Raw genomic sequence first — 16682 nt, forward strand, 5'->3', positions numbered from 1 at the left:
AACCATGTTTGAGGATAGATCAAAAATGGCTAAGAGATTTTTGACAGATTTTTATCCAATTCAATTATATCATATACAGGGATAAAACTAAACCAATGTCAGACCTAAAGAGAATTATTCTGAGCTATACTTAACTGAAAAAAATGAAGCTTGGAATGAAAATGTAAAGCTATGATGCTATAATAGGGTGTTAAATGCTGCTTAATTACTGCCTCTTTAATGCTACCATACAGCAACATAGCATAAGGCTCTGTACATGTGTTGTAATAATCATTTTTTCACTTGGCAGCCATATAGATTAATAAACTTTTCAGCGTGCTATAAGCCTGTCTATCATATCAGGAAAAAAGGAAAACGGTCATGAAGAAAGAGGGTGGGACACAGTGAGATGGTAGGTGGGGGGAGCAGCTGTGTGTTTCTGGTGGGAAAGCTGAGCATAGGCTGCAGGAGGCCCCTCCAGTTTCAGGTCAACTTCTCCACAGTCGCCAACAAACTTACCATATAACCAAGACTGCAAAGAAGCAGGCACAAGAATTGTTTCAGGTGTTCTTTTTCAGTTCAGATTCCAGTCCCATAATACCTTCCTTTTGTCTTTACAGTACTACATGCTAGATCCATAGCATTTAGTAGTGCAATCCCATTGATTGTGTTGTACATTTGCCTCAGCCTAAATGATCACTCCTTCTCCTTTATTTAGCATTAATATTCTTTTTCCTTTTTCTCTGTAGAAGGAGGAATGTGACTGGGTATGCATCTTAGCATATCTTCTATGCCGTTCAGGTGCTAGTACTGCTCTCATCAATAGAGTACTTGAACTTCTTCCAGAACTGCCCCCTGCCCTTCTTCTGAGTCACTCAATAGTCATTAATGTTTAATGGCTAGAGGAATGGGTGCGAGATAAAAGGCAGAGAAGCATGCGCAGCAGATTTTGCTCTGCAGAGAAACCTGGTGACCCTTACTGTGTCTCTGTTTTTTTCACAGTGCAACCAGGAAGCTGGCTAAATCCTACTTAATGCAAGTGATGATGATTTAGGATAAAGCAAAACAAAACTGAAAAAATTATATGGAATTCCCTAACGGTATTTGCTCCCAAATGTATTATCATTTAGGCACTAAAGTTTTCTCTAAAGAAGATTAAACTTATAATGAGTTCCTTTTCAACACAGTGATACAGTATAACAGTCCAAATTTTAGGCAAATATATTTTATTAGGTTTCCCCCAAGATGGCCAGAATAGCATGCCTTCAGGACTTTTATACCGATTTTCAGGTTGCCCTTGCTTGCTAGGGAAACCTTTAAAATTTAAAGAAAAAAAATCATTTGTACGTTCTGCAAGCTGAGGAAAGAAATCCTACTTGGTGTGATTTGCTATAATGATAAATTTATCAGAAGCTGTTCATTTTACCTGCTGCAGAACTGCTCTTTGATGGCATTAATCTGCAGTAATGATTACAGGAAAGTAATTCAAAGCTGTTCAAAGGCAAAGGTGACATGATGCTTTCCATCTCTTTTCTGAATGCTGCCTCAGATTCTTCAATAAATTACAGATGTAGAGAGAGAAAAGATGGGCTATATGCAGCTGAATATTTTGGGGAATCTGGAAACATGGAGCAATAAGAGCAATACTTAGACTACATTTGCAATAAAATATGTGTTGCAGATTCCAGGTAGACCTTTTACAGTGAAAGGCACCGGAGTCAAAAGTTTTGGGGATGTTCAATATTATGTTTTACCTTAACTGTCAGTGATGATGAACCACAAATTAACAGTAAGTTAATGCATCATAATATTTCAGGTGAGGTGGACTTTTGAAAAGGTGGTACCTTTTCAAAATAAGAAGAGATTGTCTGAATGGTTGCAAGAGACCTCTGGAGCTCATCTAGTCAGATCTTTGAACAAGACTTCTTGGCTGCCAAGAGGCCAAGTTCCATAGGCTTTGCCTAGTTGTGTATGAAAATACCCATGGATAGAGAGTCTATGACTTCTCTGGTGACCTGGCCCAAAGCTGCACTTCATATTTCCAGAACGCTTTTCCTTCTATCCAGATTGAGTCTTCCAAGCTGCAGCCTGTGGTCATTGCCTTTTGTTTTACTGTCTCTTCTTGTTTTACCAAATGACTTCCCAAGTTATTAGAAACCAATGCAATATTGGTCCCTGCCTCCCACCTCTACCTTGTTGAGGAAGACTCCTAAATTGTGCGAGATCATAGGATTACTTACAAGGTTATCAGTCACTCAAACTGCCATTTTATGGTCTAGCTCAGGTGCAGTGTTCTAGAAGGAGTGAAAAACAACTGTGAAAATTAGGTTTCAAGTAAATATTACACCCATGTGAAAATCCATTTGCAACACCTTTAGCAGGGTCAAAAAGCCAGTTGTTTTGTCTACAGAGGCATTTGAGAAGTACTGAGGCTCTGCCCTGAGACACTGCACTGTCTGCACCCACACCACCAGCCCTTGAAACAGCTCTAGGAGGACCTGCTCATGTTCATGCTCTTTCTAGTGCTGAGAGGGATGCCATGATCCCACAGGCCACCCAACTCATGACTCAGCAAGGCCACAGAGAAACTCACACTCTGCTCATCTCCCAAGATTTGACACACTACTCCTATCCACCTCATAGCAGTGGTCACACTCGCCTCACCATCTGGTCCCAAGCATCCATCTCATGGCCTGAGTATATGCTGATCAGCTACAGATAGCCAGGCAGAGACTTCAGGAAGGAGAGTCACCTGAGGTCCACACATACCTTGAAAGCCCCAAGCCCACTATGAAGCCTGGCAGTGATACTTACACTGATACTGCTATTAACTGAAGTCATCTCCTGCTGTCACATCTCAGATATCACTATGGCCTGCCATCTGCCCAGCACCACATGAGGGATGGCACCCATGATCACTGACAACAGCAGCCAGCCCTCCAGCTTACACCATTTCTGGCCCTTGGCTAAGAGTTCGTATTGCGTTTCCTCCTCTGCAGGACAGGCCTATGCTTGCATGGAGACCTGAGGCGTAGGAAATGGTTGCACCTACCCACATCGAGTCCTCAGTCTGCTCTGATTTTCTGTGGGACTTGGGAGGATGGAAAGTAGAAATGAAGGGTCTAGCCCCTGTTAACAAGACATATGATCAAGTGAAGGAAATTTGATTTTCTTTTTAATGTAGTTCAGCCCAAAGCTCCTCTGGCCTTTTCCCCAGGTAAGGCCACATGAAGGAGGATCCTTTGCCACAACCACAGTAAGGACAGTACTGTCACGGCCTCACGGCCACAGTTCTAGAAAAAAACACTAATGCCCTTTGCATAGAGGAATTTATTTTCTGGGCGACTGTAGCATGCTCTGCAACAGTCAGTTAACTCCTGGATGAAACACAGATCAAAACTGGCTGCTTGCAGAGCCAAGAACACCAATAAAACCCATTGCAGCTGTGCTTCTTAAAATTAAACCTCAGACTAGCATTCTTCTGTGGCATCTGTATCTGGCCCTGTGAAAGCAGAACTTCACAATGCTGAACAGATTGTGATTCAGGTCAAGTAGGAAATCAGGATTTATCTTTCAGTTACTCATTAAACTGTCTGATTCCAAAAATATCTGGAGAAAACCATGCTGTACAATTAATATTTTCATTCACATAAATGATAGATACTGTAGGAGTGATCTCAACTTTTTTCTGCCATCTTCCCTCTGAGTCCTGATCCTGTATCTGAAGACTAAATGCAGGTTGAGAATCATCAACTCCCAGAAAAGGATCTGTAGAGAATAAAAAATGCGGCAACGTCAACTGCCTGCCATGTAAGCTCTCCTGCGTATTTGTTTGAAATTATTGCCTCCCGTCTTCCTCTCCTGACAAGGCCAAATTTTAGTCTTCTTCCTGTATTTATTGGCCAAAGAAAGTGCGGGGCAATGGTGACAAGACAGGACTCCCTTTGCAGAGGGATGAAGCAACTGTCAGGAACATTCAGGCATCCCAGAGCTGGGGAGATTGATACGGAGTTTGTAAAACATCCTTCAAAACTTTCTAACACGCACCTTGAGAAATAGAGGGAGAAAACAGTTTCTGGGGCAGAAGAAGTGTGGGGGTAGGAAAACTGCTGAGAAGCTAAAGTTTCTCTTCCTTACTGTGTTTCTACCTTAGACAACCTGGAGAAGTTGACCAGCTTTCTTGGACACCTTAGTCAAGGCATTGTCCAGCTCACCGCATATGCAGCAGAATGGTAATGGATATGTGGTGAAGTTCCTGCCAGAGTTAAAAAGAGAGAGATGTGTATTCAGCTCGTGATCATTACTCATCTGTCTCCATCTGTCTCAGGAGTTTCTGACAAAAGCGCCCACCAGCCCAGTGACATCTGACCAAGAATTCTCATGGAACAATCAAAACAGAAGTGCGTATGTGAAGATGCATATTGCTTTGCAGAAAGGTGTCACCTTTTGCAGGTGGATGCTGTTTCTGGTCCATCTGGATGTCTCTCCACTTGCAGTTGCCTCATTAAGTAGGTTTCAGTGACACTCTTGGATATACACACAGTGCCTTATCCTATTATTTAGTGATGTAGGGGTACCCTTTCAGAGGCACCAAGTTGCTCTTGTGATACACAGAAGCTTAGTAATGAGGCTGTGTATGTTGCCCAGGGAGGTTGGAATTATATGATCTTGAAAGTCCCTTCCAACCCAAGGAATTCTATGATTTGTGAAATACACACTTGGTATAGTAGCTTCTTGGTGTTGGTACATGGCAGGAGGGAGTGCTGACAGGGATTATCTTTAATGTCCGTCTAGAATAAGTGCAGGTAGATGTGGCACCTTCTGGTACAGGTGAACATGGAGCACCCTTGGAGGGGTGATTACTAAGTGAGCATCATTTCTTTTTGGCTATGTGCAAGCAGCCTGGGTGCTGTAACACAGCTGTGACTGACATTTACTTGTATGACACACCAGCTGGAATAACATCATCTTGCTCCTGAAGGCACTCTTGGAGTTCAAAGTTGCAAGTAGCCAGCGCATTTGGCTTTGAGTATGCTTAGACCATCTTGACCAATACCGACACAGCGAATGAGAATATGGGATTTGATTATTTCATTACTGAGTGTTGTCCTTTGTTTCAGGTGAAGTAGTCTGGGAAAAAAAAAACCAACCACAAACAAAAAAAAAAAACCCCTGCAAGGTCTTATCTGCAGTGGCACTGAACAAGCACAGTTAAAAATGAATCCAAGGGGAGGAATATTTACCAGTGTTCATCAATGGTAAAAATCTTCTCTGCTATAAACATCAGAGAAGGCAAGCGTAAGTAAATGCCAAATGTTTTTGAAAATCATGTCCTAAAGATTTTCTTTCAGTGCATAAGAAAATATATTCTTCCAATAACTACACCACTGACGATAGGATTGTAAAGCAGCAAAGACCTGAGGGAAAAAAAAAAAAGAAAAAGAATTTTCCTAATTAAACCACAAAGAATTAAAAGGTAAAATACCCACTTTTATACAATAGACACATGAACTGTTTCCAGTAATGACTAGAAGGGAAAATGTGAAGCCTATGTTCAGAGATTAGAACAGTTTTGCTAGGAAGATGGTGGCAAAAGAAAACTTAAGTTCTTTTTTTTTTTCCTAATCCATGTTGAGAATTTACAGTACTTGGAGAACAATGTGTCTGTTTTGCTACACAGCTACCTACAAGCATGCCAGAAAACTGTAGAAAGAAGGAAACAGAGGCATTTGGAGGATATGTGTGTTGACTGGAGCCAGTGTTTAAAATATAGAACAATTACTATCACACCATCACAGTTTGACAGTGCACATTTCTTCATAGAGCTAAAACTAGTAATAATGTCTAGGTTTTCTGCAGTATTTCTCATCAGAAGATCTCAACGTATCATTGACAGCAGCTATTACAGCTCAGCCACAGGCATCCCTGACAGCGTGTCCCTGACTGTCCATACTATCCTGGCCTAGGAGAAGTGCTGAGGCACTGTGCAGCCCTACATGCAGCTGCTGCTCACTCCCCTGGCAAATCACACTCCAACACACCCAAGGCAAAGCATGTCCTGAAGAAAATGGTGTCAAAATGTCATCAGGCCCACATCACTGCAGGTTTTATCAGACTGCAGGCACACCAGGGCTGGAGACCTCCCTTACTCAGGGGCACACTCGATGATAATGTTATGCTGATTCTGAGGGTACATTATGATCCCATCCTAGTAAGGAAAGGCAGCTGCAGTGGCTTGATAATCAGCGGTAGATCCATGTAGTCCCAGAAGTTTGATATGACTGTAGTATACCACAGGGACAAGTGAGAAGCTGAAAATGGAAGCCATTAGGAGATTTTTTTTTTTTTTTTTTAATGAGTAAAGCCCACAGGATTGGGTGGAAAGGAGGAGTAGTATTTTCTTTCAGGTTTTGATTTTGTCTTCTGTACAGCTGGATAGTTGGTGCTTTTACATCTAATGAAAATGGACAATTTTTAATAAACTCAGAGGCAGGCATGGCCCAAAGTCCAGGCTCAAGAAACCATAGAGCAGAGATGCAAGGAGCCCTTACATTTGTTTATTGCAGTTCTTCAGATACATGTTCATGCTGAAAGAACACTTTTCTTTCCTGCTTTGAAGGTATAGGCCAGACCATAGCAGTTCTTTCTCTTCTTTCTCTTAGCAACCAGTCAGTAAAAACCTTCTAGGCATATCTAATCTCAAAAGACACCAAGATTACAACTTTACAATACTGAAACATGACTATTCGTATTGCATAATTGCTCATATGCTCCCCTGCAAGCCGGGTCCTGCCAGTCCTCCATGCAGCACCCAGGAACCATTCAGGCGGTTGCATGTGGCATGACCATTCCCAGTGGGGCGGGGTGCACGATGAAGTCTTTTTGAGTATTTTGGGAGAGAAGATAGTTTAGGTTCTGCAGATGGGAGCTGTGCCAGGCCATTTGCCCTATGAGCCAGAGAATAGGCCTATTTTATCTGCAGCAGCAAACATAGCCCAAAAGCCTGAAATGACCACATTAAACGGGTGACCCATCTCTCAGAAGAGGCCTGTTGCACATGAGTATCAATGACATTAAAGAGAAAGAAGAGTGTCCATGTATGTAAATGTTTTCCCTGGTTTTCTATACCCCCAATGGGAAAGAAATAAAGGGAATAATTGTTGGCTGTCTTGCGGAGCAACCTCCTTACCGTTGACTAAAACAGCTGAAAACGAAAAGCTGTTTGCGTTATAGGCACAGCAGGGTATTACTGTACAGCAACTTGAAACTCGATGACTGGATGCTGTTATGATTCCAAGCAGACTTAGTAGTTTGGAATAGAAATTAGTTTTAACAGCAAAAGAATCACAAAGTAGGCTCCCAGAATCAACATTCTCATTCATGGATGTGGTAGGGTTCACATTCCTCACTGGCATATCCATAGAGATGCTTCTGATTTTGTTTATTCATACAGAAATGATAGCAAAACATCAGAGAAGGTTCTTTTCTAGAGAATCATGAAAAAGGTAGAGAGAAGTCAGTACACAAGACCTACGAGACTTCAGAAATGCAGGAGGCTTGCACATCTGTTTTGCCAATAGTACTAAATATATATATATAATACTTGATGCTAGTAAAAGGTGCAAAAATGTGGTTACATCTGTTCCCTTCTACATTTACCTCTTCTATCTGATCTTTATAACACAGGACACAGAATTTCCCCAAGTAGTTCTTCCACTGAGCTTATATGCTTTAGATGAACAAAAGAAGTGGTTTTTTGGATAAGACATCCTATCTTGATTTAAGGGTACTGAGGGAATGAGATCAAATTTCTCACTTAACCTTCTCTGTATTAAGCTAAACACACAGAACTTCTTTAGCATCCAGCTGGAAGACCCACCTTCCAGAAACAGAAAACTACTTGTAAACACTCTCCTGTGTTGTATTTATACATGCTCCTGTTTACTAACTTATTTTCCAAAGTGTGGACTCCGTAGGGTACACAGTATACCACAGACTGCAATGGTCTCATTATTGCAATAACTTTTCCACTTCTACCCACAGACTCCTGTTTGAGCATCCACAGGCACCTTCTCTGCTCTTAGCCACCACGAACCCATGTTCAGCTACAACCCCCTACAACCACCAGGTTCTTTTCTAACTCATCTTCCAAAACACTGTATCACACCCTATAAAATATTGATTACAAACAACAGGAATCTATGTTAGCTTACATCGCTTATCACTAAAAGTGTCCAGGTTGCTTTGTAGAACCAGCTTGTTATTCACAAGTTTTGTGCTTAAAGCAAGAGTTTTCAGGCTCTCCCCCCAAGTACAAGTCAGGAAAAGCTCTTTTGATACCCATATTGTTGGCTGATACAGATCTAGTATAAGCGAATCAGGATTTAGTATCCTGGAGTCAGGCATCTTGAGCCAAATTGCAATACATACTACATAAATATATTATGAGAATTAATTTTATCTCATTAATTACCATTCAGATGGTGTTATTTATATTTGAATCACACACTTTTTTGGGTTTAGCCTTGTGCAATAATAGACTTTCTTATCTGCATTAATGGCTGCTCTGCTGGATATCTTTACACTACATCAGGTTTTTTTCAATTTACTTTCACACATAAAATCAGCACCAAACCAGATATTTGTGTGTTTGCCCAAGCCATCATGAGGCATTCTGAAACTGAGTGGGAAATAAAAGAAAATGTTTTCCGTGAGTGTTTCCATATTTTGTTGGTTATTTAAGAGTGGGCCTTTTTAAAGAACACGAAAAAGCCACAACAAAAGAATGACAAAATGAGATATTTAGAAATGCTGATCTTTGCCAATATATTATCAATGAGTGAATAATATTAATGCTCTGTTAAAAAGCTATTGATTCTGTGGGAAAATATTGGTTCCCTGGAACTCCAGCTTCTCTCGGCTATCAGCTACTTTTATCAGTCTTGAAAATAATTAGGAAGTAAAAATCGAACCCATTTTTCCTCAAAGTGTTTGTAGCTGGGGCATCCATCCAGCAAAATTATCATGACAATAAATTCGAGTTGTCAAGAAAAAATTGTATGGACTGAGAGTAAGAAGACACAGAATTCCAAAAGGCAGTGACTGAGTGGTTTAGCAGTCCCACCACAGTAAAGTCACATTTATATGTTCATTGAATAACCAAACCAAAAATAAATACCGTTCAGGACCATCTTCAAGTATCTTTATTCTGCTTTACAATTTCAGAAAGTAGAAAAAATTGCAAATTTCAAATCTGCATAGAATGTTAAGTAATAAAAAGTACATTTATTTTTGCAAGAAAAATACAGGTTTTATTTCAGATAATATAAATTTGCATTGGAATAAAGGAAGGCAAAAAAGATGACCTGTAAAGCATATGCATCACTAGATCTGTAAAAGGAATGTACTGTGGAAAGATTACTGAGATTTCATAATTTGCCTTGGCACCAGAAGAGAGGAAATCGTGCCTGTTTTGAAATATCTAGAAATGAAAATTTAAATAAAACTGCAGCAGGTTACTCAAAATTTTAAAAGTTTGAAAGGGTGCTTGACTACAGTTTTCTAAATACTGTATTGCAGTATAGAATTAAAAAAATAAAAGGAGCAATAATTTCAGAAGGGGAATTTTTGAAATTTCAAAACAGTTTTGGTAATTTTTTTTAAGTTGCTGAATTTTTGTTAAATAAACCCAATTTCACAATGAATTTTGTATTCTTCAGAATCTGACAGATTGGGTTACCTAACTTTGAAATTTTTCTACCACTTTTGGAGAAGTTACAAAGTGGAAAGATTGCCACCTTTATTTTTCCTCTGGGTAACTTTTAAAACTTATCAGCATTTTCAAAATTACACAGAGGTTGGAAAAAGAGGGACAAACCTGATCATTCTCCTGTTTACATTCAGTGACAAAGAAAATTCAAAATAAAAAACCAAACCAAAACAAAACAAAAACAACAGAGAGCAAAACATCATTGCTTTCAATTTTCTATTTTAGTGCAAAAGCAAAAGCTGCTTGTTTTGCAGACCAGGTGCAAAAGGGTATCTTGACAAGTTTAAAATGATCTATTCATCATCTCTAGTAATTAGCTTTTGCTTTGCTTTTCTGTATATTATTACTAGAGTTTCATATACTTTTATTTACTTCTTATCCTCCAGCTCTTCTGCTTCATACAAATGCTATTCCAGTCCAGGTTTAATAATTAAGCTGTATTGTACAGTTGCTGCCGGTCACATTGCAAACTTTCCAACCTGTGCTGTGGATCGGTGACAATTACAAGTATCAAAACCCTATATTTAAAGTGTAAGTACAAGTATAATTTATGTAATTGCATTGTCTTTATATATGGTGATGACAAATAATGGGCAGATACAAGGAGGGGAAGGACTGCTTTGGGTGGCAAAATGGTAGTCAAGGGTGTGGTGTGGTACGGGTAGTCAAAGGGAGAAAATGAAAAGACAGTACGAATGACAGATGACATGAAAGAAAGTATGGGAAAGGAAGGACCAAGGAGAAGGGGGACAGAGAGTAACAGAAAGGAAAATTGTTACAGGGGTGATGAGAGGAGAGCAAATGTACGGGGTAGTGAGTTTGCAGGGTGAGACTCAAGCAGTCAAGAGCATAGTTTAGCAGCTGACCAAAAGAAACCAACAATTAAATGAAATTATTAACTGAGGAAGCAGAGTTGGCAACAATGTCTGTTTAAAAGGAAGGGAATCAGTAAAGTTACCATCTAAGTCAGCTACCTAGAGGAACCAAAAAGCAAGTAGCAATGAATTGATTCAGCAGATAAGTAGCAGAGAGCAGCATATCAGTGAAAGAGTTAGCTAAGTTATTTAATACGTCAGGTATCAATGGGAAAAGAGATGAGTCAGCAAATGGACAAATAAATAGATCAAGCAGTAGATTAGCGGTGAGACATAATGTAATTGGTGAGCATTAGCTGTCAGAAGCCAGGTACCTGAAGCAGTTTCCCAAACATGCCAGGTAACCGCAGCAGGACAGCCTGATGCCTGCAGGGATGCTGCTGCCCTGGCAGGGTGCCTGGTGAGCGCTGCTGTGGGGCTGAGAGCAGAAGTGGGATCAGACAGCAGCAGTGAGTATTCGCTTGCTTCTGGTAAGACAGGGGGAAGGAAGGGGCAGCAAAAGTGCTCAACAGGGGTTTTCTGGGTCTCTTAGTTTGCACGTGCCCAGCTTCGTGCCTAAAGATATGTAACAATTCAGAGCCCCCACACTGCGATGAAAGGGTGACAAATGGGAAACAAATTAATCTTGCTAGCACAACCTTGCGTGCTTACTGTACAAAGAAAGGGCCACTCAGTTGTTAGCCTCATATCCTGTGATGTTTTATCAAGCAAAATGGAGAGCTATAATTCAAGCTGCACTTCCTTTTTACCAGTGCTCCTTCCTCCCCATAGGCTTAGCAGAGGGGCTGAGCTCATTTCTGAGCTATTTGTGGCTTCTGCACTAGCAGATACATGCACAAATGTCATGAATTAGGATGCCTCTTTGGCGCATGGGGCAGCAGAGAGGAGAAGCAAAAATGATGTTTACCAAGCAAAGATAAAATAAATATAGTTTGATGTACTGGTCCACATGTTGTGCCCTTGCTTCTTGGCTAATGGTTGTTCTGCCTTGGGCAAAGATGAAGAGTTGAAGGACAAGAGAAAGTAAGTTTTTGTCAATATATTGTTATTGGGAAAGCAGAGAGACCTGATGAAGGACAGCTGGGATGTGAGGCCATTCCAGACAAGTACAGGGAAACTAGAGGAGAGAATGCAAGAAGCTAGCAAGGCTAGTTTCTAAGAGATCCAGTTTATGTATTCATACAAACACATAAAACTACTCTCCTCTGATTATATTTCTTTATGCATAAATAAGACTACACCCCCTATTGGAATGAAATATCCAACAGATCCAGCAGTCCAGTTTCTCTGACATTTTAAACACATTCATTTTAAAGCCTTGAAAGTCTTTTCATCATGTCTTGAAAAGGGGTGAAGCAGAGGGAAGCTTTGCATGTTCCTAGAAATTACTGTCACCCTTGTTACTTATTGGCTGTTTGCACGCACTGAATCTTCCAAGGCCTCCCAGACCAGACTTCTGAGCACTTGTTAATAGAAATGGCAAATGACGGATGCCAGTGCTTGTTTTGCATAGTTGCATACTCATACTTGTGCGCAAGATCCTCTAGCTTTGCCCACACTTTCGAAAGAAAACTTTTGCCTTTGAAGTCTCATAAATTCATTCAGTCGTACCTTCAATATACAAAAGGAAGTTAAATGAATGAATGGATAAATAGATGAATCTTCCATTGCTCCTATCTGTGATAATTCATTTTCCTTAGTTTAAAATTGTTTAGGCTTAACACCTCATTTATTGGCATATTTTTCTACTCGCTTTTGCTTTAACTATACCTTATAGTCAGTAATTGCTCAAATTTTAGTAGGGCACTTGTACAGTGAGGCAGTAGTCTTGGTATGGAAAGCTGTTACAAATTAGTTCACTCTTGTGCAAAAGATAAACATCAAGTCCACTTCTTTATATTTGCAAATGTCAGCTCTCCCTTTTTTAAAAACTGGAAGGAGGCTGGTACTTCTCCTTTGCTTTGGAAATTTCCTGGTTTTTTTCCTGCCATTAGCAGTCCAGAGAGGCCATTTGCTCAAGATGCTAAGGTGTAAGTTTATTAGGTTTATGAGGACTAAAATTTAGCATATGCGTCCTTTTATTTTTTTGAAATTTGGAGGTTTGGGGTTTTTTTAAGTTCTGAAATTTTAGAATTTCTCTATTCCATCTGCAGTGGGTAGGTACTTTCTCTGCCTTCAGAGAATCAAGAAGGACTGCATGAATAACCATGGAGGGGAGGAGGCTGACATCTCCCTGTCTGGCTGACCACTAACGACAAGAGTCCCTGATCGAATAAGAAGAGTAATTGAATGAGATGGTTTTGATGAACTTCAACAGCATTTGAAAAATTAAGTACAATAAGATTTAATATAGAGCAACAATAAAATAAACACAACAATAAAAACTGCCATTAAATATAAAAACGTATACCTATAAAATTTGAGGTTGGCTAGGATTTGCAGACCAGAGCACGGTGAAGTAAGACAGTAGAGAATTTTAGGAGAGCTATGAGAGAGTGGCAATATAATTCATAAGCATCTCAGGAGCATGACTCACACAGTCTACAAGAACTACATTTTTATGAATTTCTATAAATGACCATATTTAGTATTGTTTAAAGATGAAAAATAAAGCTTTCCAAAGTTATATGGGTAAATGTAGATATATTTTACACATTACTAGCTATATGTACAATGTTCCTAAAGATTTTAAAAAACACGAATTCTGGGAAAAAAATAAAGACAAAAAATCTGCTTCTACAATTTATTGCAGAAATAAGCTACAATAGGATCACAGTGCATTATTCTTCATCATGACTGCAATCACATGAAAACTGCATTCACTTGCTAATGCATTCCTTGGATGTAAATTCTTTGTTGTTGCAGCATGGTTACACTTTAGCTTGTTTTCATTTAGCTTCAGAAAACAAAAGAAAATTGGAGTTTTAAATTTATGTGTCCTTACTCTAGGAGGAAAAGTTCTTGTTGGAAGATAGGAATTTATATGCACTTACTTCTGTAATTTTTGAAAGATATGTCTATGCTTACGTACGTATTTTAAGTCTGAACTTTCTGAATACCTTCTCTCTCTCTTACTGAGTCTCAGACCCTGGTGCTTCTCCTGTCACAGTAAGGAAGGATGATCCAAGAGGAAGAGGGTCTGGATATCCTGGAATATCTCAGTTCTATCCATCCTCCATCTCCAGCTCCCCCCATAAATTTGGGAAAGTTCACTGGTCTTTCGGGTTTTGCCCGTGCTGCCAATCTGAGTGGTCCAATCCCATTCCCAAGCCCAGACGCACCTCCTACCCATGCTGCAGACACAGGCTTCTTAGGGGATGTGTTGTTCCTCACATGGTCTGGATGAAGACAACCATATTAAAGCTGCCTCTGCCACCCACACACACTTTTGCCTTCCAAAGCACAGTGTAAACACATGAAGCATGAAGAAAGCCAGGCTCCCACATAGAAAAAGATAGGAAAAAGGCAGAAAATAAGAGCCATGGGGCTACGCATGTTTATCTGCACTGTAGTCTCCTTCTACTACCATGGAGTCGATATGATTTCTCCACTTGGCAGTGCCCTGTAAGGAGTTCTTCTTGCAGTGGCATAAGAACTTCAGGCACTTCAGCAGTAATGACTTTGTCTGCGCACCTAAGCTAGATCATAGCTGTGTCGGAACTTTTCAAGCTTACTTGCATATAAATAAAGAAAGAGTGCTTCTCCTTTCAGAATTCAGGCCTCAAACCAAACAGCTATTGTGCATGCACTTAGTTTCAATCGCATGAGAAAAACCTCTAAAACCACAAAGAAAGGTCCCAGTCTGAAAAGGGACTAAAGTTGAATGTGTTTCTTGTGCATGAGCTCTCTGTTGACGCTATGGAGAATATGTTGAAGGTGGTAAGAGGACCATCCATGGTTGCTGGTAAAGCAAGTGCCTCACCTTGCAGGGAGGTTCAATTTACTTTTTTTTTCCGCCAGGCCCCTCTCTTTTATCTCCTGTATTTTCACTCCTCCTATCTGCCCCCTAATCTTTCCCTCAAGGTCTTGACTGCTCTGTGGGTTGCTCTTTCCCCCCCCCACACCTCATATTGTTATTTTCACCTGCTGATTTGCTTTTCAGTGATGAAGTGTAACCTCTGAAGCAACAGAAGACCAAGAAACCCAGTAAACTATGTTCATTTAAAAACCAAAAAAGCCCCCATCATTGCATATACTTACATGGGTGAAAAATAAAGTACTATATCACTCTACAATAGACAAAGCTAAAAGTTGAATAATATCCCCCTCTCAAGAAGGGCCCATTAGTGAAATAAAACCCAAAGCCTTGAATGCACTGCAGGGCAGTAGAAATTCCTAATGCTAATATGAAAAATAGGAAGTGTTATAAAAGCAAAGCAGTAGAAGGCCTAGCGGGCAAAACGCAAGTGATAAGATTAATACTGAAATAGGTGCCGGAGTAACTGCAAGATCTTAAGGGACACAGATCTAACTGGTAAATTAATATATACAAATTTCCCTACTTAAGGGAACAAGAATTCCCTTCCCAATGCTGGATGAAAATAGACTGGTTTGACTCACAGTGTTATGTAAAGATCTTTTTTTACCTTTGGAGAAATGCAAACAGGGAAATTTAAACCTAAAACGTTGCTCAACCTAAGAGAATTGAGTTCTGGGTGAATGGATGGTTGGATATAGATAATGTATTATTCAGAATATTATAAACTTGATTTTTGGCTAAAGCAGAAATAAAGATGCTTTTTGTTGAGCTGGAATGCCGATGCACTTGCTGAAACTGTTTCTGACTTAGAAATAAATCAAGTGAAACAATTTGGCCATGGTAAATATGCTAATAAATGTCTGTACAAGTTTGATAAAAGTCCTCTATGTTGCCAGTGTTTTAATTTATTAACTAATGTGGCTATGATGACTAGAAAATGAGTATGTGAAGTAGTTAAACAAGAAATACAGAAAGCATGTTCAAGGAGCTGGCTCTTCAGAACACTTTTCTCAGGCATGCTTCCAGATGATGTGCTACCATGCTTTTTCCAGGCTCTGTAAGAGTAAATAGCAGTTTTAACAATAAAAATATTAACTGCATTTCTTGATTTCTTTCCAAGAAATTCTATGATTTTCAGTAATAGTTTTGATGCGACTAAGAGACAAGCCTAGCACATAAAGCAAACTCGGTCTGACACTTTGACGCAGGGCTACTTCTGGGACAGAGCAATTCAGGGCATTTCTTCCTCGTTGCTTGAGCTCAAATCTAGCCCAGAGTGACTTTATCTGAACTGGTGCATACGAAGGGTATACCTTATTTATCCAAACTAGCCTTACCATGGCTTGCCTGACTGCCAGGGGCGAGGTAATAAAGCTCAGAAATCCTGCCTCGACCTCTCTGTAGGCATTTGGGCTGTTGGCCTTTGTTGGCATGGGCTCCACGGCAGCCATAACATCAGAGCAAAACTTGAGCTAGTTTCAGGTTAAATGGACTGCGTTTAATATTTTTCACTACAGAGTAGTAAAGATATAAATATACCCTAGGAAAAAACATACAAGTGTTCAAAAAAAAAAAAAAAAGTAATCCAAAACATTTTAATTAACTCCTGTTTACAGATGCCAGTTGTAATCCACACTGCCATTTTGTTTTCACTGATACACAGAGAAAGAATTATTTGTGTAAACTGCTGCAATCTGAAAATTGTTTCAAATCATAAATGCTTTTTAGAATTCATATATTTGTGGCAATTCATGGTCAGCAGATAAAAGACCAGCAAAATTCATGAAATTAATTACTCATTGTGGATTATTTCACCCACTGCTCCCAAAATATGAATCAAGAAATAAACTTATTTTCATAGCAACCTGAAACAAAACAGTGTAAGCAGATGAACTATTTCTGCTTGCAAGCACATTTCCGTGGTAAAATATCACCTCATTTAGAATTAATTTATAATATAATTTCAACTACGACAAGTCATTTCAGTTGAAAGTCTATATCTGTGCTCAAAGCACAAAACACACATCTGTCTTTAATAAATATCAGTAAAGCCCTAGTTGCACTTAGACTGCGTGTACAG

At 39.6% G+C, this 16682-nt stretch overlaps 1 long non-coding RNA gene across 1 annotated transcript in view; it reads right to left on the reverse strand.

Annotated features, from left to right (window-relative positions):
* Positions 1-9279: 9279 nt before the first annotated feature.
* Positions 9280-16682, reverse strand: part of LOC129205350 (uncharacterized) — a 28390-nt gene continuing 20987 nt past the window's right edge. The window contains exon 6 of the long non-coding RNA XR_008576702.1: positions 9280-12234. This is a non-coding gene — a long non-coding RNA (uncharacterized LOC129205350). The remainder of the gene's footprint in view (positions 12235-16682) is intronic.

The sequence above is a fragment of the Grus americana genome, chromosome 3, assembly GCF_028858705.1.
Source record: "Grus americana isolate bGruAme1 chromosome 3, bGruAme1.mat, whole genome shotgun sequence".
Taxonomy (NCBI): Eukaryota; Metazoa; Chordata; class Aves; order Gruiformes; family Gruidae; genus Grus; species Grus americana.